Source organism: Zalophus californianus, chromosome 5 (genome assembly GCF_009762305.2).
Source record: "Zalophus californianus isolate mZalCal1 chromosome 5, mZalCal1.pri.v2, whole genome shotgun sequence".
Lineage (NCBI taxonomy): Eukaryota > Metazoa > Chordata > Mammalia > Carnivora > Otariidae > Zalophus > Zalophus californianus.
The window spans coordinates 32,206,031-32,228,514 of NC_045599.1; the positions used below are offsets into that span (position 1 = coordinate 32,206,031).

The 22,484-nt window shown below is 44.9% G+C and overlaps 1 protein-coding gene across 5 annotated transcripts in view; it reads right to left on the bottom strand.

Annotated features, from left to right (window-relative positions):
* SIL1 (SIL1 nucleotide exchange factor) overlaps window positions 1-22,484 on the bottom strand; it is a 212,035-nt gene that overhangs the window by 187,002 nt on the left and 2,549 nt on the right. The window contains exon 1 of one of the 5 annotated variants that reach the window (XM_027606955.2): window positions 1,044-1,315. The exons of the other annotated variants lie outside the window; for them this stretch is intronic. The gene's annotated coding sequence lies outside the window, so the exon portion shown is untranslated. Of the gene's footprint in view, window positions 1-1,043; window positions 1,316-22,484 lie in introns of those variants that run through there. 5 annotated transcript variants of the gene reach the window in all.

The following is a 22,484-nucleotide window of genomic DNA, read 5'->3' on the forward strand; positions in this document are numbered from 1 at the left end:
CTGGTATGAGCACGCCGGCCCAAAGGTGCCTCAAGTTAACCAATCCTGGAATTAACAAGCAAGCTAATAAACATATTGTCAGGGCAAAGGTACAGCATCCCAAAATGCACTTTTTGAACCTATCCTGACAAGTATGGTTCAGCTTTATTTATTTATAACACTTCAAAGTGCAGGCAGTAAAACACAGCAGTGTGCTTTGTAAAAATAATGATGTCTCAGTAATGGAGGATGTTTGTGGCTGATGAGGCTATTCAATCTTTGCTGAGGAGCCATTACGCAGTTAGGCTTTCTGGGAGAACAATCAACTTGGTGGATTAGCAAAGGAGAAGACTTGGGACTTACTAAGGTAGTGAAACAACAGGTAACTCATTTGAGGACCCAGAGTTCTCCCACTCTTGTTTTTGCTTGATGATTTTTTTCCCCTCTCCCTCAACGCCTTATCTTCCTTCAAGGTTCTTTAAGCAACGTCCTACCTTCTTTTCTCTTGCCAAGAAGGTTCCATCTGATTTTCCATCAGTATCTCAAAATAACAACCATACCTAATACTCAGGGGAGTATTTACTCACTATATACTGGGCACACAACAACCCTATGCCATAGGTACCATCTTTATCCCCCTATTACAGATGAGGACGCTGCGGCTCCGAGGAATTAAATCATTTTTCAAGATCAGAGAGCTAAACAGTGGCAGAGCCAGAATTACAAAACACATCTAACTCCAAAGCCAAGCTCTTAACAACATCAGACTCATACAACATCAATTCATCAGATGAATCGGTGGCCTACTACCGTCACCTAGGAAAGAGACAAATCTACTATCTTTTGCCTAAGCTTCTGAGTGCTCAGAAAGACTAGGAAATATGCTCTTAAAATCATCCACAAAATTTCCTTCATTGCTTATTTCTCAGAATCATCTAGAAAAAACAGTCAGTCCCAAGGAATCCTTGGGGGGAATATGAATCAACTTGGAAATGAAAGCAAGCTTACCCCTTCCCCAGATGAACCAAAACCCCAAGGTTTAGTAGTACCTGAAGGCAGCTCACCTCTGCTCTCTCTACCTGTTTGAGACTCAGCAGGCAGTCACCAACAACATCTTCATTCCACCACCGGGGGAATAATGGAAAGTCCTCACATTTTGGGAAGAAAACCAAAAAGCATAATAAAGCAAAAAGGGAAGGATTAAGTAAGAAGAGAACAAAGCTTCAATTCCTATTTATCACGTATCAGCAGGTTCTGGTTTTTTAAGCTTCTCATTAAAATATTCTGGCTCCAAATTAGTTTTCTTTGCCTAGTCGTAATTACTGCTTTAGCTCCCTTCAAATGGGCCCCCAAAGATGTTGAAAAATGTAACTGAAAGGTCAACTTGTTCCATGGGAACTGCAGGGAGACTCCCTTACATCCTGCTCTGAAATGCTATCTTGTTACTTCATAGGATAACACCCCAGAATTAATCATGGCAAAGAGTTCTCCATTTCTTTTTTATTTTTTTAAATTTTTTTTAAAGATTTTATTTATTCATTTGAGACACAGAGAGAGAGAGAGAGCATGAGGAGGGGGAAAGGCAGAGGGAGAGGGAGAAGCAGGCTCCCTGCTGAGCCAGGAGCCCGATGTGGGGCTCGATCCCAGTACCCTGGGATCATGACCTGAGCCAAAGGCAGATGCTTAACCATCTGGGCCACCCAGGCGCCCCAAGAGTTCTCCATTTCATCTCCCCTGGCAACAGGACTCACTGGGGCCAGGCAGGCAGTGGGAAAGAAAGATGGTACCAAAAACGAAAAAAAGCCCCATTTTCTCAGGTAGCAGCACATGCACAAAACAGACTCCCAAATTCTGCCCAAATCGCTAAGCTAGTACTGACCATCAAATTCCAAAGCTACCTGTCACTGGAGGCAACACTGTTCTGACAGGTGAGAGTTCAGCAGGATGCCTCGAGATTAGGTTCCGGAACAGCAAAGAGAGGGAATGGAGAAGGAATGTAAACCATAAATTAGGGCTGGAAGTCCTGATGCTTCTCCTGCTAAGAGCTGGCAAGGAAAGGCTGAATCAACTTTCTAGAAAGGTAAGACCATGAAAGGGGATGTTAAAATAAAGTGAGAGAGAAAAAGGAAAAAGATCAGAGAAGAGAAGGAGTCTTACTGTACCAGGTTTGCAATGTGTCGGCGTTCAGAGCTAAAGCTTGGTGTAGCAGGTTCTTTCAGGTTTATTTTAAGAGCTTTGAGGCCTTTGGGGGAAGAAAAAAAAAAAAAAAGAAGAAGAAGAAAGAAAACCTCCCTATTTCTACCTTTCACAAAGTCTCCAGAGTTTCGCTGTAATGGAAGGCGTTTACATGAAACAGGATGAATTCCTCCTAGAGGAGAGTCCATTCCTAAGAAAATGAATGTGTTCACATGTGTGCACGTGTGTCTAAGAGAGCAGAAACATTTGAGAGCCATTTCCATAGCAGTCCATTATTTCTTTTGTTATTTGAGTACAGCTCACACACCAGATTACATTACTTCCAGGTGTATAATATAGTGATTCAGCAAGTGTAGCTACCACCTGTCACCACACAATGCTATTACAGTATCACTGACTGTATTCCCTATGCTGTGCCTTTTACACCCAGGACTTAATCATTCCATAAAAGGAAGCCTGTATCTCCCATTCCCCTTCACCCATTTTGCCCACTCCCCCCCCACTCCCCTTCCTTCCAGCAACCATCAGTTTGTTTTCTGTATTTGTAGGACTATAGCAGTCTGTTATTCTCTGGGATGCACAGGTGAAGAATATGGGGGCAGGGCTGCAAGGCCTGATCCTCCAAATCCATGTGAACACACAAAGATTGACAACTGGTTTTGAAGAAGTTCTCACTCAGGATTTAGGGAGAGAAAAGTCAATGCAAATCAAAATAAAGAGATGCAAGTTTGTTTACTTTTTAACCAAAAGTAAGTTAATTAACTAATTATTTAAACAGCCTGACTAGGCATCAGAGAAACTGAGGCCATCAACACCCATGAATGTCAAGTGCACCTTCGATTTGGGGACTCGCTGGCTAATCCACCTTTAAATGATACCGAATTACAGAGGACAACCAAAACGGGCTCTGAGAGTATAAAGAGCATTTTGCCCACCCCAACCACATTTCTACAATCAGAGAGACATGTTCATGGATAGAGGATGGTAAATACAGCACATTAAGACACTGACTCTATGGTACAAAGTGTGACTCTTGATCTCGGAGTCATAAGTTCCAGCCCCATGTTGGGTATAGAGATTACTTAAAAATAAAATCTTTTTATTTAAGATTTTATTTATTTATTTATTTGAGAGAGAGAGATAGTGAGAGCAGGAACACAAGCGGGGGGGTGGGGGTGGGAGAGGAAGAAGCAGGCTTCTCGCCGAGTAGGGAGCCCGATGCGGGGCTCGATCCCAGGACCCTGGGATCATGACCTGAGCTGAAGGCAGACTCTTAACGACTGAGCCACCCAGGCGCCCCAAAAATAAAATCTTAAAAAAAAGACTCTGACTTTAAGGTAGTTGCCAGAGTGACCAAATACCCTGAGTTAACCACAAGGCTAAGTCCTTCAAAGGAGGAAAATAAGCAAGGACACAGCTGACAAGGAGGCTGTCACAGGGTTTTTTCTTTGAGAGCTTTATCATTGGGGAAAAGTCAACAATACCTAAGACAGGTTAAGATAACCATGTGCTTAGAGTCAGCTTTAGGTGGGAGAAAGGGACCTTGGAAATGAGTGAGACTAGTACCTACAGAGCTCCAGTTCTCAATGCACACAAAACCTTTTAAGCAATATAAGCCCATCCCTCCTGGCTCACCTTGCTCCAGACACCCTCTTCTGCTCATATCCATGCCTGGGACTTTATTGTCTCAATTCACGACCAAGTCTTTGAGGACTAATCACATTTAGGACCCAAACATTTACAAAGGTGGCTGGAGTTCCACCTCTTCCTGAGCAATCACCCGCCCCCGCCCCCCCACCCCACCCCACCCCACCCCCGCAGTTCCCTCGGTTACAGGCCCTCTGCCAAGGGAACAGTTAACTGGTCTAGGGTCTCACTCATACCGTTACTATTACCCATGAAAAACCAGGCCACTGCCAGAAAGCAGCATTATTCCACTCTGACCTCTCCATGTCCTACCTTGTTACTCACTCACATTTTGTGAATTTGTTTCTATCTGGCCAGTGTCAATTTGTCAATTCTTCTCTAATGTCCTTGTCTAAGAACTTATGCAGTAGTGCAAAAAGTGTCGGTAGAAAATCAGAGTAAGATAAATTTGCCATGTCCTGGTGAGCTTTCATGTTTGTTTTATTCCAAGCAAATGCGCTAAAGCTTGCTTCCTGAGAACACCTAAAAATCAATGCCCGAAGTCCAGCAACCACAAACTCCCCTTTCCAATAACAAAATGCCAAGAAGAAAGCCACATAAACTGAAGCCAGGGAAAACTGCCTCTCCTCAGAAGGTTCCAATTAATGGGGGGAGGAGGAGACAATAAGTCATGAACAAGAAAGAAAAGTCATCTCAGTTTCTTACTTACGAAACAAAGCAGTATGAATATGAACACCTGTGTAACCAGTCTGAGTAATAACAGAATCCATGCTCATTCACAAGCTCATTCATTCAACAAATGTTTGATCATCTACTATGAGCCAGGCACTGTTCCTAGCTCTGTGAATACAGCTGTGAACATGACAGACATGGTCCCTATTCTCATGGAACTTAATTCTGGTGGAGGGAAAACAGAGAATCAACAAGAAGCAAACAAACAAGAAAAATATCAGATGTCTATGTTAACAGTGACATAAGTAGTTACTTTATAACAGAGGAAAGGCAGGCCCCTTCTAAGTAACAGCAGAACTGAGATATGAATGACAAGGAGGCAGTCAAGTGAACATAAAGGCAGAATATTCCAGGCGAGGGTACAGTTGGAGCAAAGGCCCTCTGTACAAGGTCACTGTGGTGAAAACATACAAGGCAAGGGGCCGAGTTAGGACACGTGGCTGCCAAGGCAGGCCGGGATCTATTCATGAATGGCCTGTAAGCAGGGTAAGGAGTTGGGACTTTTTTTTTTTTTTAAGATTTTATTTATGTATTTAACAGAGAGAGAGAGAGAGAGACAGCAAGAGCAGGAACACAAGCAGGGGGAGTGGGAGAGGGTGAAGCAGGCTTCCAGCCGAGCAGGGGGCCCGACGTGGGGCTCAATCCCAGGACCCTGGGATCATGACCTGAGCCGAAGGCAGACGCTTAATGACTGAGCCACCCAGGCGCCCCTGGGACTTAATTCTAAGGACAAGACCCTAAGTCAGCAGAGAGTGTGAGGCAGGGGGGAGTGACATACTCCCTAAGAACTTATTGAAGTGAGCTGATCACTGAATCCAAGGTGTAGACGGACTTTTCAAAAAATTTATCTGGCCACAGAAATTTAGAAGAGTTTAATTTCCCAAGAAAAATGCTTAATTGCTTTGTAATCTATCAGTGCTATGATAGAATATTATCTATGAATGTGTACTATGTGAAAGACACTGCACATTGTTTTATTTAAACCTCACCCAACACTTGAAGTAGATATTATCATTTCCATTTTACAGAGAAGGACACCAAAGCTCAGAAAGGAAGGGAAGCAATTTGCCCGAGGCCACAAAGCATGTATGTGGAAGAGCAGAGCTGGAACCCAGGTTGGTCTGACTCAGAAGAGACGGGGTTCCCAGCCACTTTTGTTCTAATGACTCTACCCTCTCCCTGACGGGAGGAAGAGAGACAACACTTCTCCTGGTTTCCCTCTCAAGCCTTCTGCCCATTGCTTTCTGCTCTACCTGAAGCAGTCAGTCACCTTAACCCAGTGAGGGACACAGACTGGGGCCTGACTCTAAATACCGTGCCTGGCAACCTTCCCTAACAAGCCAAATCCAGTATCACCGTTCCAGGCCATGGACGGCCTTTCCCAGCACCTATGGTCCCAACTGTGGCTTTTCTCCCAGATGGGGTTTGAATTCTTGGAAGGCATGATATCCTTACATTCAGGGGTTATCTACCATGTGCCAGAAACCTGCAGTGCATTATCTCATTTCATCCTAACTGCTCCAGGAGGTACTAGTACACACTTATTCACATGAGAAAACTGAGTCACAGAAGTACCAGGAAAGGTCAAAAGCTATCAATTAACAGAAGTCGAATTCCATTCCCTTCTACAGTATGCACTACACATAAATGGTGAGTGAAGGGACAAATAAACTCATCATGGCAGTCTCCACCACCATGAATGAGTAAGAAAGCATGGGCACAGGTCAGGGCCTATACACCCAGCTCTAGACAGGCTGGATAAACACATCCTCTCATCTTCTCAGCCAATATAGGCTCCAATTTGGAGACTGTTAAAGGTTTTGTCCTTTCCCATTCATTCACCCACCCTCACCCACTGCCACTAAAGAAATCAAATGAATCAAATTAACCTTCCCCAACACCTTCACACACCACAAAAAAACAATCCCATTACAAAGGTCATTTCCCCCCTGAGACCACTGGGGAGTATTCTACTTCAGTGACTCAGTACTAAACAAACCTTTACAAAAATACAACCTGGCTTATTTTTCATGGTCTCTTTTAGGTCAACCATCTTACACAGTATTTTACAAAAGAAAAGAAACAGCAGCAATTGAATGTTTTAAGGAAGCAACCAGAGAATCCAGGGATGTTCACTACTAGAAATGGGCACTCATGAGGCAGCAAAAAGAGAACGCTTTTTCAGATGGTGCAGGCTGAGTAGGAAGTAGGGGTACTCTTCCCCCGCCCAGAAGCTGAGCACCCTCTACAGCCAAGCAGCAAACAAACTGGAATCAGGGCCACAGAAGAGAAAGCCCAAAGAAGATAGTATCACCAAGTGGACATCTGATCTGGATCCCCTTTAAGAAACCCCCTAGGAGACCTCCTTGTTTTGCTGAACCACGACCACACAGAACAAGACCAAAAGCAGCAAAAATGACAAGACTGAGCACATCAAGGCCAAGATCACATCTTCATTCCATCACCGGCATGGGGCCCAGCACACAGAAGACAGATACTAAAACAAAAGTTAGACAAACCTTAACTGTAATTATTACCACTTTTAATTCAGTATTTATCCTGTGAACGAACCTAAGCACCTTTCATATATTCTCATTAATACTTCATAAGTGGGGCGCCTGGGTGGCTCAGTCGTTAAGCATCTGCCTTTGGCTCAGGTCATGATCCCAGGGTCCTGGGATTGAGCCCTGCATTGGGCTCCCTGCTCGGCAGGAGCCTGCTTCTCCCTCCCCCACTCCCCCTGCTTGTGTTCCCTCTCTCACTGTGTGTCTCTGTCAAATAAATAAAAATAAAATCTTAAAAAAAAAAAACACAAAACTTCACAATTAACCCCGTGAGGTAGATGTACGATTATTCCCCAGTTAGGGCTAAGAAAACTATCAATCAGGGAAGTGAAGTAACTTGTCTAAAGTCTCACAGCTTGCAAGCGGTGAGGCTAAGATTCTACCTGAAGTCTGCCCAAGTTCAAGGGCCATGCTCCTAACCACTGTGCCACACAGCCTTGCAGTTGAGTATGTGAAGGAACAGTGGGCAAGGCTACAGTACCACTGAGGAAGGGCTCTGGTCTACAGTCTGAAACCACCCACCATGCATTTAACACTTGGTCTGACAGCATGTGACTCTGGCCCAGGCTTCTTTCCACCCCAGGTCTCTCCTGTACCTCAGTCTTCCTAGCTACACAGTAGCAAGAGCAAGGACAGCCCATTTCCAGCCTTCCAGACATTTGGTTGCTGCCAAGAGAGAACATGTGCACGCCTACATCAACCAGAACCGAATGTTACATAAACCGCAGGTGCTGGCTTTGCTAACTTGGCATATCACATTTCAGGTAGTTGCCCATGTCAGTGGCTTAAGTGGTCCAAAGCACAAGGGGTAGCTTTGCCCAGCAGTGACAGCCAACAGAGGGACAGCAAGAGAACAGGTTAACAAAGGGCTCTGTAGCTGTCAGATGTTAACAAGTGACAGGCCTGAAACCTCCAGGCCTTTTTCCGGGAAGGTGGAAAGATGCCAAATGCCAGCACCCTGAGCCACCATGTCTGCTGCATGGCCAGGTGACCCCAACAACACACTGACAGCAACACTTCCGGGGGCGGGGTCAGTCTCAAAATTACCATTTAGGTGACTAAAGGAAAACAAGTCACCTGTCACAGTAATGCTCCTTTTCTGATCTTCATTCTCACTCCCTCATCAAAATACATCCAGTGTACCGTCTGACAGAGTGATCTGTTCACACTGCAAATCCAATCATCTCACCACCATGACTAACAACCCTCCAAAGGTTCCCATGCTCTCCAGGTAAATACAAAACACCTTGCCACAGCTGACCAGGCCTGCCCTTGCCAATCCCTTCAGCCTTATCTTGCATCCATCTCCTCTCATTGTCTGTGCTCCAACCACACTTTTTCAGCACCTCACAGAAGCCACTTCTTTGCCCCCAACCCCACTCCAGAGGCTTTGTAAAAGCTGGGCCCTCAGCCTGAAACACTCTTCAACCTCATGTCGTTCAGTAAAACACATGTTTGTTCTTAACAATTTAAACCAAAGATCACTTTTTCTAGCAAGCCTTCCCTGATACCCTCTCAACCCCAGGAACAAGTCAAATCTGTCCTATTTCTTATGGTATCACATCCCTTTCTTTCAACACACTTATTACAATTGTAATTTTACATTTATGCGTGTGATTATAATTTTATTCATCAATACACCCTAAGGAGGAAATACATATGACTTGGTCATGACTCAGGATTTACCATAGTGTCTGGAGGGTAAAGGATGTTCTATTTATGTCTGTTGACAGAAAGAACAAAATTCCAGAGAGAAGGGAAATGAAGTTCTGTCCAAATCAAAAGGTTCTTCTTAGAGGACGCCTGGGTGGCTCAGTCGTTAAGCATCTGCCTTCAGCTCGTGTCATGATCCCAGGGTCCTGGGATGGAGCCCGACATCGGGCTCCCTGCTCAGCAGGAAGCCTGCTTCTCCCTCTCCCACTCCCCCTGCTTCTGTTCCCTCTCACGCTGTGTCTCTCTCTGTCAAATAAATAAATAAAATCTTTAAAAAAAAAAAAAGGTTCTGCTTAGAGAAGCTGTTCTCCCCTTGTGACCTTAAGCCAAACTGTTCTTTCCCCTTTGCCCTTCCTCTTTGCCAAATTTCTGATAGAAGTGACTGCTTATGTCCTGCCATTCTTCAGGCAGGTGGTAGCCATAGTGATAAGCTGGCCTACAGCCAAAAATAGTCTAAAAAGATATCACCTTGTCTGAGTGCTCCAGACTTCCAAAATAAAAGTCCACAGCAAAGGCCAAGGCAGATGGAAACACAAAAATCTCTACTCAGTAAAGAGACTAAGCCAAACAACTAACAGTTTCTTCAAAAAAACAAATGTTCCTCAAAGCAGGCAGTGCCCCCAAGTGACCCACCCCAAAGGAAAAAGGGGAGGGGATAAAGACTGCAAGGGGCTGAAGCAGAAAATCCCTGAATGGGATTTTAAACACCATCTTTCACTCCTTGGATAAGGCAGAGATTTGCCCAAACATTAAATATCAAGATCTCCCCCAATGAGGCGGCTCCAGAGGAATTCTAGTATGGCTCTGAACAAAAACCCCAGAGCCTGAAAAAGCTCACATGAAGCTCATATTAAAGTCTCAATTCCCTAAGGAAGCAGGAGGGTCTTGTCCTTTCTTTCTTATTCTATTCTTTAGGGTAGGTGGGCAGGGTGGGGTAGGAGAAGAAGAACCAATTACTGAGAACTGCTTAGTGACAGCTTCTTCAGAGACAGGACTGGTAGTGAAAAACAGTGAGAAATAAATGAACACACGCACAGAGGGGCAGCTGAGGCTCAGCAAGGTTGTGTAACAGCTAGTGAACGGTGAGGTCAGGAGACAACCCAAGTCTGCCTGAATCCAAAGACTCTTCTCCTACCCTAGAGCTGCCTTTGTGGGTCACCCATGAGCCCAGCTCTGCTCCCCACCCCTTTACCACCTCCTTACCAGAATGGGAACATAGTTCCAAAGAGCTCCCTGGGTAAGGAAAGGCTGTCTTCCATGAGCACATTCCACCACAATAAGCATGTACATAGCTGAGGTACACCACCACACCCTAGGTACAGAGTACAGTGCGCTAAAGAGAGGGGAGTTCATCATTTGTAGCTAATGGGGATGAGGCTAGATTTTCTGAAAATTCCAAATGGACCCACAGGGATGAAATCTCTGCCTTTTTGAGAACCCACTGGTGCTAGGTGCTTGAAATGGTAATCCTGCAATCCAGGGCACCTAAACTAAAGGATGGCAGGTGTTCCCTGACACCATGAGAAAGACAATACCCGCAGGGCAGACAACCCCAGTGCAAGTCTCCATGCCACCTCAAGCTGTGCAGAAAGGGTATCAACCCCATACCTGAATCACACACATTCACACAGCATCTCCTACAAGGTGAAGCACCCCTTCACTGTGCCGTAGTTCAAGGTTAACCCTTCCCCCTGCACTCCTTTCAGGATCTGCCTCTTATCAAAAGCTATGCCAGCTGATTATTATAATGATAACTATTATGCCATTATAATAACATTATTGCACTTTTTTCCTGCACTTGACATCTGTTGGCTGATAGGTTTAACTGGTACATAAGCAATAATTATGCAGTGCTCTCTTCTTTCCAACCAAGCCTCTAGTGTGACTGTTAAAGCTAAATCCAACTGTAGCCAATGCCCAGCTCAGCAGCAGTGGGAAACAAGGCTCATCTGGGCTCAGCCACCATCGTTTCAGTGGCCACAGTGCCAGAAAGAGAGGCTCAAATAGGTCCCCAAATGTTGACACACTCCCTTGCTCCTGGGAAAGTGATGGAATTCAGGGGAAAGACCAATCAGCAAGCAATTTATTGATAAAAACCCCAACAGGGCTAGAGGAGTCATACTCAGGCCTCTGTACCACACAGGAACAAGCAGTACTAAATCACAAGACCACATACCACAGAAAGAGAAGGAGGAGAGGCAAATGCAGTTCTCTGCTGGGAGTTCTCAAATAAATGGTTCTCAGAGAGCAATTCTGCCTGCTTCCCCACACACACTTCTTGCCAACTGCCAGGAAAACTGGCAACAGAGAGAGAAGGATAGAGCAGAGGACTATCCTCAGGCCCCTATTTTGAAACTGAGAAATCCATCAAACTGGCTGCTAGGTCTTCTATATACAGAGCCCACGAGGGGCCAGAATGCAGTCTGGAGTCCAAAGTGGGAAGTACAACTTCCTGTCGGCCAAAGCCCCTAAATCTACCCGCCACACTATTTATGACAAACAAGGTAGAGCAAGATGGGATATTCTATAACTACAGAATATTAATATGCCTGAATTACACGTTAGCCTTATTAAAGCAAAGGTAACCCACACTGAGGCTACATAAAAAATACACGTGATCAAACAAACCCCACCAGGAAACCAGGGCTGGCCTGCTTTGTTCTCCACCCTGTAATACACAGAGCCTATTTTTTTAAGGCAGAGAGGGGGGCGGAAGGTTTTTGAAATTTAAATTACCAGTGAACACTATAATCTATGTGCAAGGAGAAAAGGAACATTCAAGAGTGCCAAGCACAGGCTCTCGGGACATGTGTGGCCGAGGCAGTAGTAGCCTGCGGGGCTTTCTCCTCCAGCCTCAGCACGCTGCTCTCATTGTTTGAGAGCAGGCAAGCCAGCAGGCAAGGCCCAGGCCGCACAAAGGGGCACTGTCCCCCAGGTCTAGGGAGATTACTCTCTCAGAAGCAAGTCGGTATGAATCAACAAAGAACGAACAAGACTAGTCACCCAAAGAAGTAGCCCAACCAAGGATTGGTTTAGAGAGGTATTACTGAGGGCAAAGACCCTATCTCACTCACCGCTGAATTCCCACAGCCAAGCAGTATCTGACACGTAAGCGGGTCTTTACAAAGAACTGTAGCTTGAATGGTAACCACAAAGACTCCTTAGGCTGGAACCAACTGATGAGAGCTAGAATCTAGTTGTTCCTACTGTAACCTGCGGTAAAAGAATGGCTGTGGTCTGTGAAGAATATGCCAAAAGGTACCCAGAGAATTAAATTCAGTCTCTCTGAAAGAAACTTCTGGAGCCCCAAGAGAGTAACAGGTATACTTTGGTCAGACTACAGATATAGCCCTAAAAATACAATGCTATGAGGAGAGAGAGGAAAGAAGTGAATAAATGGTACAAAACATATACCAAATGCATACTGTGTGCATATCAGAAAAGCTCAGGGAGTTTTACAGATGAAGCAATAAGGGACAGGTTAAATAACTCTCTTAAGTCTAATAGCTAGTACATGGTTAAATCTGGATATATCTGATGCTACAGCCAAGAGCTTTCCACCCTATTTCACCTTGACTTCCTCCAGGGGTGAGCTGGCTTCCTGCTAACCTTATCTATAGCGGAGACAACTATCCCACCTGTCCACACAAGTCAGCGTGCTAGGCATGTTTCCTAGAGTTAATTAGTTAACTGGAACTATAGCTGAATGGGCTCATGAATTTCATGTGCTTGAGAGAGCCCACGGGAACTTAAACCTGGGGGAACTGGCTGAGTTTCCAGACCCACAAAGCTGCCAACCAGTGACCAAGCCATCAGCTGAGGCAACTCTCTTGGCACAGTGCAGGTCAGGGCTGGGGGAGGAAAAGAAAACCCAGGCATGATCTCTACATGCCCCCAACAAGCTCTCTTCGGAGATTGCAAAGGAGGTACCGAGAGCCTATCCCACTCTGAGCTCTGTCAGTAATGTAGAGAACTCTCTTTGAAGGTAACCTAATTTTGATTTAAGTAGAAATAGAAAAGGTAAAAAAAAAAATGAAGGATTTCTCCTTGGTCTTTAGAAGCAACTGAGCCTTTCTTCCATGTTGCCCACCACCTCTCTAGAGCTTTCAGAGACCTTCTATACCCATGATGCCAGGGGCAGGAGAGCAGAAAGGGCAAGATGATTTTCAGGGGTGTATTCTGAAGAGATCAGTGGTGAGGATCAGCCAGTGTTTCTAATGGAGGTGAATACCCTGGACAAACTCTGCGGAAGCTAAGTAGTACTAAAACACAATCTCCCAGGGTTGTCTGTTTATTTCACCTCCCATGTGAAGGCTTTGGATAGTTAACATTGTTCCCCCACACCTCAAAGCTTAGGAAAGCTGATGATTCACCCAGGTGCACAACAGCTGCTGGGAAGACCTGTGGGAAGGGACCACCCGGCAAAGGCAGGCTATGTATGGTGAGGAAGGTCTCCCAGGAGTGCCCTACATGCCAAGCCATATGTTGTCAGGATATTAATCCAAACCCATCTTGCGTACTTTACAATGTTTACTCTCTCTGGGATGTGGAGCATTAAATTATATCCAAGAACAGCATGAGTCCTTCCAGTTCTATTCCACACTTACTTCTTTGCTAAAAAGATTTGTAACCTAGAAACAAAGCCCTTTGCCTAACAGCAGCTATAATACTCAGCAAAGAAAAGAAAAAAGAAAACTGTTAATTCAAGCTTCCCTAAAAGATACTGCTCCAATGAAGCTTTAGTTTACCCTAAGTAGAAACTGGAGAAACCTATTACTGACCACTTTTTTCCAGAGAAGACAGGCCTACATCACTAAGAGTCCTGAAGAGGTGAAAGCTAAAACCGAAAAAATAAAGCACAACACCACAGCTCTACTCTTGCCCCAACAGAAACAGCTCTGGAAACCTGTAAGAAAATTCCAAAAAGGGAAGACTACCTCACTGACATAAGCACTAAGAGCAAGGAGCAGGAATATGAAGTAAGGCTACCTGGATTAGTCACAGCCCTACCCTAACTGTACAACCCTCAGTAAGTGTAAGTAATTCAGACTCTCCAAACTTCAATTTCTCATCTCTATGAAATGGGTATGTTTTAAAGATCCGTTATTTGAAAGCCTTTTTTTTATTTTTTTAAGATTTTATTTATTTGAGAGAGAGAGAGAGAGAGCATGAGCAGGGAGAGGGCAGAGGGAGAAGCAGGCTCCCTGCTGAGCATGGAGCCCAATACAGGACTCCAGCCCAGGACCCTGGGATCATGACCTGAGCCGAAGGCAGACACTTTACCAACTGAGCCACCCAGGCACCTCATGAAAGCCCTTTTATAAAAGTAAAATGCTGAGCATACTTTAGGCCTGATAGTTATTCCAAAGACCTCTGGTTGAGAAAGCCTAAGACACTTCGGAGGAACAGAAAAACAAGGCTATCACCTCCAAGGGACAAACTACAGTAACTGGTTCTAGGTGTTTACAGAGAACCCACAGTTAAGGAATAAAGTGAGGACAGAGTGGAATTTGAAGTGGAGACCACATTTGAGTCTGCCTAGGATTATTTTTTAAAATATTAGCAATATATGCGCACAGCTCAAATGTGAAAAAGCACACAAAGGTATGCAGTGAAAATTAAGCCTCTCTTCTCCCTCACTGCCCAGCCACCCAGGGCCCCTCACCAAAGACAACACTCTTTTCAGTTTCTCATGTATTCTTCCAGAGATAATCCAAACAGCTTATTTCTGCCTCAGATGGAGGTATCAATGGTGGTAACACCTTCAGACCTAAAAGGTAATGTCAAGCAAGTAAGCTCTGCCAGAGGCCTTAGGGACTATGAAAAGAACAGGGCAGCCAGAGGGTAAGATATTGCCCTGCAAAAGCGTCCATGGAGGTACAGATTTCCTCCTGGCTATTATACTGCTTTGCCCCCTGGCTAACCACATTTAGGCAATAATTTTATACAATATACCTCCCTTTCACCTGTGCTGGTTCATTCAGAACTTCTCAGAGAAGCCATTAATAGGAATGATTCCCGGGACCTCAGTCTGTAACCAGACTGACCACCAGACCCTCAGAAGTAACCTAGAAGCAAGAACCATCAAACCTGCCTCAGCAGAGGCTGGGCAAAAGGGTAAAAATCACCTAAGTCCCTAGGTCACCATCTTTCTAGGGACAGAATACAAGGGAGGATGAAGCAAAATAGGAGGTCTCTGCAGGACTTAGCTCAAGAGACTACGTTACTATCCACAGAAAATAAGAGGACACTCTCAACAAAACCTAGGCTTTCAACAGAACTCCCTCAAAAGCTTTCAGGTTATGTCTCCTGCTCCCTTTCTTCTTCCACAAGGAGCTTAAATATGCAAAATTTCAGGCTCTATCCAAAGATCACAGATGTAGCCTTGATGCCAAATCTGGACCACAGATGTACTTTGGTAGTCCCTGGGGATTTCACATAAAAATCCCCCCAAATTTCTGGCTTCTCTTGTAATGTAAGGTAAGGACACTAGAGCCACACTCACTCATGACTATAGGCTGAGCAGCAGCTGCCCTTCATGGAACACATGAGCCCTCCAGTTTGACACAGGCCCACCATTCCCTGTGGCTCACACTGACTATTCCCTACCTGACCCTGAAAACACCTTAGAGTTGGAGACCCCTGGCCAGTGAGTGACAGAGGAGGCTGAGGTAGGCACATCGCTGACAAAGAGCAGGACTCCTACATTCATAAGCACTTACTAAACACCCTCTATGTGCCAGGAACTGTCCTGGGGGCTGGGTACACAAAGAGAAATGAGGGAGGCACTTTGCCCTCCAGGAATTCCTAATCTATTTGGGAAGAGGAGACTTATTCTACAGAATCGGACTGCTTCAGACACCAAGGGCTCTGGTAGTTGAGCATGCCAGATTCACTGTGACTAGGTTCAAGGAATGCTCCAGGAAAGAATCGGGAATTGAACAGGACTGTTATCATTTCTCAGGCTTTCACGTGTTTCTTCGTTCAACAAACATTCATGGTGTCCATGTTACACTCAGCATTATGCTGGAGACACAAAATAAAGCATAGCCCATGTCCTTGAGAAGATCATATAATAAGAAACAAAATAACTAACCAGGATAAAGTATGCTAAATTCTATAATCAAAGTGTTGCTATGGGGATACAGATGAGGAGGTATTAGGCAAGGCTCACTGAAGAAGACAGCTGTGCAGTTTAAGTCAAAAACAAAGGAGAGGGGACCTCTGGGCAAAAGAACTGGCCAAGTCATAAACATGAGGCATGTTCAGAGGGCCACATGGACCCGTTTTTCAAGGGCAAAAGATACATGTGGGTAATGGTAGAGGATATAATTAAAGTGGTAGGACAGGGACACGCCGTGAGAGGCACAGAACCTCGGAACACCCGGACAACGGATACATTTAGAATGTATTCAGCAGCAGCCAAGGGGTGCCACCAAAGGCTTCTAAGCATGAGTGTTCTCCAATGAGCACTGTATTTAGGAAGACCCCAAGGGGCAGTGGTACACAATGTCCTAAAGGAAACTGAAGTAAGGTGTAAGAGGAGGCTTCCATAATACCTCAGGAGCAGTTACAGGAAACAGGGGAAGCATTAAGACTAGGTAAGAAAGATACTGCAGGGGCGCCTGGGTGGCTCAGTCGTTAAGCGCCCGCCTTCGGCTCAGGTCATGGTCCCAGGGTCCTGGGATCGAGCCCCGCATCAGGCTCCCCACTCAGCGGGAAGCCTGCTTCTCCCTCTCCCACTCCCCCTGCTTGTGTTCCCTCTCTCTCAGTGTCTCTCTCTGTCAAATAAATAAATAAAACCTTAAAAAAAAAAAAAGAAAGAAAGATACTGCAGAGGCTTGCCAAAAAATTTAAGACAATAGCATTTCTTTGAAGAGACTTTTTTTTTTTTTTTTTTTTTTTAACCAATGCAGACTGGTTTTCCCACCCAATGATAAGGTTTTGGCCTATTTGTTTCATTCAGAGAAGTAAGGCACAGGCTGTAACTACGGTAACGATGGTACTCAGAGTTTTTAGAAACTCAGCTTGAGAGCAATATAATGAGGGGTAATAGCTTCAGGGGCTTTTTCCCCACTCCCATCCCCACTGCTACACTGAACCAGTTGTAAATCTCAAAGGGAAAGAATCAACTTGAACACAAAATCCGGGTCAGTGTATTTGACTGCGCCTCCCCGACCTTTCAAAAGGACCAGAAATGGGCATACAAATCAGAAGAAAGCCGTGACAGAAGTCAAAGTTCCCATAACGAGCTAATTGCTTCATGTCTGGCTGAAGAGCAGAAGGCAAGAGACAAGGAGAACATACTGTCAAAGGGCCCCAGGCAGACTCTGGAGAGCTGGCCCTGGAAACAGGGCCCACTGGCCAGGACGGCCAGTTAAAGACAGCCCCAGAAAGGTGAGAACTAAGCTGAGTAAGGAAGAAGATGGCAGAGAAGCTTCAAAGTTCCTTGATATTTGTGACTATTATTCAGCATGAGCCAGCTGTGACTACTGATAATGAATAATCAAACAACAAAGGAGAACCATGAGAGACTATGGACTCTGAAAAACAAACTGAGGGTTCTTGAGGGAAGGGGGCTGGAGGGATGGGTTAGCCTGGTGATGGGTATTAAAGAGGGCACGTTCTGCATGGAGCACTGGGTGTTATACGCAAACAATGAATCATGGAACACTACATCAAAAACTAATGATGTAATGTATGGTGATTAACATAATAAAAAAAGGAAAAAAAAACAACAACAAAGGAGATCAACAATGATGTGATGGTTAAGGTAACACTGGCTTAGTCAGCATAACTTATCCTGTAACCAAGTCTTGGGTCAGGAATTAGAAACTACTGTGGTTGACATAAGTGATAACACAGAGCACTTATACTATGCCAGAGGAACCACTTTCCATATGTATTCTCTCAAGTAATTCTCAAGACAGTTCCAAGAGGAACTATTACTAGTCCCATTCTACAGATGATGAAATTAAGGCTTAGAGAAAATGAGTAACTTGTCCAGGATCTGACAGCTAGTAAGTAAACAGCAAAATATGACCAAGTAAGCTGACTCCAGAATGTTTGTGTTTTTTTGTTGTTTTTTTTTTAAGATTTTATTTATCTGACAGAGAGAGAAAGCACACAAGCAGGGAGAGCTGCAGACAGAGGGAGAAGAAGAGAAGCAGGCTACCCTGCCGAGCAAGGAGCCCGATGCGAGGCTCAATCCCAGGACCATGACCTGAGCCAAAGGCAGATGCCCAACCAACTGAGCCACCCAGGCGCCCCTCCAGAATGTTCTTAAACCACTCTGACACATCATTCATTCCCTCACTCTTTTTCTTTTAGTGATGTATCACGGGTTTGCTTGGGTCACCAGATAAGGTCCACTGGCGCATTGGCCCCATTCTTTACAGAACACCCTCAGAGCAGCCTGGCCTGAGCACTTGTTCTTTGTTTCTAAAATAGGGGTAAGCTTCAAATCTATTTCCTCTGGGGTAAGATCAAGAGGAGACACACTTCAACACGAAAAGGAAAGAAATCAGCATAACAGCCAAAAACCTCACCAGTGAAGGTTTTAACATAATGAATAAAGCAGTCAGTAGAGGCGGGGCCTTCTCCCTCCTTGGAGATTTTTTTTTTTTAAGATTTTTTATTTATTTATTCATGAGAGACAGACAGAGAGAGAGGCAGAGGGAGAAGCAGGCTCCCAAGGAGCAGGAAGCCCGATGCGGGACTCAATCCCAGGACCCTGGGATCATGACCTGAGCCAAAGGCAGACGCTTAACCATCTGAGCCACCCAGGCGCCCCTCCCTGTAGATTTTTAACTGCAATGGCATCTTGTATCTTTATAAGGCTTTAAATAATTTTAACAATTTCTATGGCCACCCTCTGTTAGTCCTCTGGCTTGAGTCTCAGCTCTGCCAGTAATATGCTGATGGCCCTAAAAAAGGTATATAGCCCATTTCACTTCTCTGGAACTCAGTTTTGTCATCAGTAAAATAAGAACCCATTAAATACAAAACTCAAGCACTGGAAGGTGACAGAACCACAAGGGAACCTCCTGACTCTTCCCTCACCCAAGGAACCACCAACAGCCATTCCTTGGAACTGAACCAGACCCTGCACTGATGTTCCCAATAAAATTGATATAAAGACCTAGGGGATGATATGTTCCAGCCCATAAACACCATGATTTCAGACTTTAGCAGCTGGGCCCAAGGATGGAGACTTTGCTTCATGAATAAAATCAAACCCAACTCCTCATGACCAGCAGTGGGGAGATTCACAAAATCAACCTTAAATACCTTCCTTAGGATCTTGCCCCTTAAGTTTCCAACTCTACTACCAACTGAATTCAAAGTGTGACCAATCAATGTTGTCTGTATCGATTGTCCTACTTTATGTTACTTCCACTGAACTGAAGCCTGAAGTTTGGTCAGATGGCTGCTGACCCCGTGGGAGCCTCACAGAAATGAGAAGCAAAAGCATGAAACTATTCCCAGACATAAAGAAATGCCCATTTAAAAGTCCATTGGTATCAGCATTCCTCACCTGACCAATGAGATACATCTGTGATTCTTCTTTCAGTTTCTAGAACTCCTCCCCTTCCTAAGACAGAAAAGGCAGACTACTTGCAGAAAGTCAAGTAGCTAGACATGGATCCGTTCACTGACTGCTGTGATACTCCTCTGCCTGGAATAAGTGGTAATTAAAAAGCACAACACCCTCAGTCAAGACACAGCCAGCAAGCAGACCTCAGAAACATACCCCTTCTCATTTCTCTGCAGCTAGGACATGTGATATGGGCTAACCATCAGACACTGCCCAACTTCCAGGAACACCTGAGCCAACACAGCAGGCTCAGCTGTGAAAAAGTAAGGCCAAGGAGGCATCAGAGAAACAGATGGTAAATGGAACACTTCAGAAGTCCAAGATTTGGGGAGTGCCTGGGTGGCTCAGTCAGTTAAGTGTCCAACTCTTGATTTCGGCTAGGGTCATGAGACTGAGCCTGGAGTTGGGCTCTGCACTGGGCATAAAGCCTGCTTTAAGATTCCCTGTCTCCCTCTGCTCCTACCCTCCTTCTCTCTCCCTCTCTTAAAAAAAAAAAGTTTTTAAAAAGTCCAAGATTTGGAAGAAAATAAAAATAGTAAAGACTTGGGGGTGTCTGGGTGGCTCAGTCATTAAGCGTCTGCCTTTGGCTCAGGTCATGGTCCCAGAGCCCTGGGATCGAGCCCCACATCAGGCTCCCTGCTTGGAGGGAAGCCTGCTTCTCCCTCTCCCACTCCCCCTGCTTGTGTTCCCTCTCTCGCTGTGTCTGTCAAATAAATAAAATCTTTAAAAAAAAAAAAAAGATAGTAAAGATTAAACTCAATTCTAGCCCCTTTGGAGAAGTCCAGGTAAAAATTATCCCTCCCACCTCTACCTCCACACATATTCCATTTCTTCTCCAACTCCCTCAACAGCATTAGGTTTTGAGGCAGACAATATGAAGTAACATCACAAAAGGACAAAACAACTTCTGCTCTGAATTAGGAATATCATTAAAAAGGGGTGCCTGGGTAGCCCAGTCAGTTAAGCAGGTGCCTTCGGCTCAGATCATGATGCCAGGGTCTTAGGATCGAGCCCCACATCGGGCTCCCTGTTCAGTGGAGAGCCTGCTTCTCCTTCTCCCTCTGCCTGCAGCTCTGCCTACTTGTGCTCTATCTCTCTGTCAAATAAATAAATAAAACTTAAAAAAAAGGAATATCATTAAGAAAAGCAGAAATGGCATTCTTATTAATTCCCATGCTTATAAACATGTAATGGCCAAGGAGTTTCCTGGGCCTGCAACACACTTTAGGCAACAGGCTCAGCGATTAGAAACAGCTCAGCTGGTTGGCAAATGGAACCAGGAGGGACACGTTCACAGCTCTGATCCTTATAAAGGCCAAAGATTTTACCTCAAATCTTTCCATGACAGCCCTTAGCTACTGCCAGACATCTCAGAAGTCAAACAGGATGGGTAACAAGAGAACTAGACCTAAGGCACTACACCTTGGGAAAACTTAGTGAGCTCTTCAAGAGCAGGAATCCTTTCTCACTTTAGTGTCCTCAATATCTTCCACTGGACCTGGCACCTAGGAGGGCCTTAATAAGGTGAATGGTCAAATATCCTGCTGATGAGAGCAGACTCATGTTGAGAGGAGGAGGGTAGCATAGTGCAAAAGAAATCACTGTGGTGTCAGAACTGGGTTGAGAGCCTGGCTACAACAAACTTTTTGACCTTGGCCAAGTCACTTAACTTCACTGAGCCTATTTTTTTCTTCTGTAAAATGGGGTAATACCAATTATTTCACAAGGTTGATTGGAAGACTGGATGAGATAATGTTCTCCCACTTTTACTAGTCTGGTGTTGGGGTGGTAACAGCTGGATCTTCTGGGTATAAAACACGCCTTGATGGCTTTATTAGAGAGAATATAGGTAAGACCGTGCATTCTCAATGAGGGCAGTATCGCCCCCAAGCAGGACAGGGAAATGATTCTTCAGAAAGAAAAATCTTAGATATTGTTAAGTTTATGGCCCTCCAAAGGGCCACAATGTAAGTAGATACACGGTATATCTGTGGTATTAAAATTCCATGGGGAGGGGACAATTAGGGGAAAAAGTCTCAAAAGGTGATAGTGAACAAAAGGTTGAGAATCACTTGATTAGATGTCTAAAGAGCTGACCCACTACCTTTAAGAACCTAACCACGCTGGCACCCTGATCTCACAGTTCCAATCTCTAGAGAGTTCCAATCTCTAGAACTGGGAGAAATATATGTTTTGCTATTTAAGCCACCCAGTCTATGGTATTCTATTACAGCAGCCCATAACTGACTAAGACACATCTCAAAGCCTAAAACAGCACAGCCAAGGGTACTGTTAGGAGGATGAGAGCAGACATGGCCAGCCAACACCACCACACCCTTACCCACGCGCCACCAGGTGGAACCTGAAAGAACTACAAGTGTGTGAACATATTCTGCGGCTCCTAGATTCTGTCTCCAAGGTGGAAAATAGCACAAGGAAGGATGCCAAGTGTAAACCCTTCCTAAGTCAGTAAAATTCTGGGAGAATCTTCACATGTGTCCTGAGCAGCTTCTATCTTTTACAAGGTTCTTACTCCAAAGGCAAACTCAATTACTGTTGATGCTAGGAATCAGGGGTTACCCAAAGCCCCACCTGAATGGCAAGGGGCTATTCTCCTCCTCCCCTACTCAGCAGTGAAGCCCTTGGTGAAAGAACATGAAGAAAAGGGCAGGATACTGCTCCTTTAGACCACATATAACTAAAATAAGAAGCTCTGTGCTGTGAAAAACTAAGGCCTGCAGCTTAAGACTGACTCAGAGAAGGATAAAGTAGTCATCCTTGCTCAGAAAGAGAAAAGATTAGCCTCACAAAGAGGTCTCCAAATTGACACCAAATCCAGGAGTTAGAGATGCCTGTGCTATAGAGCGTGAGCTAAGCACCAGCTGCGGCCCCAAAGAAAAATCCCCAGGAATACATGACCAAGGGGCTAGCATTGTAAGAATGTTTCGATTAGCTCTCCTGAAAAGAGGCTTACTCCAAGAGACTGGCAGACAGCCTCTGCAACACAGCTTCACTGAGGAAAGGATAGAAAATGAGTGGGGGTAAAAAAAGACAAG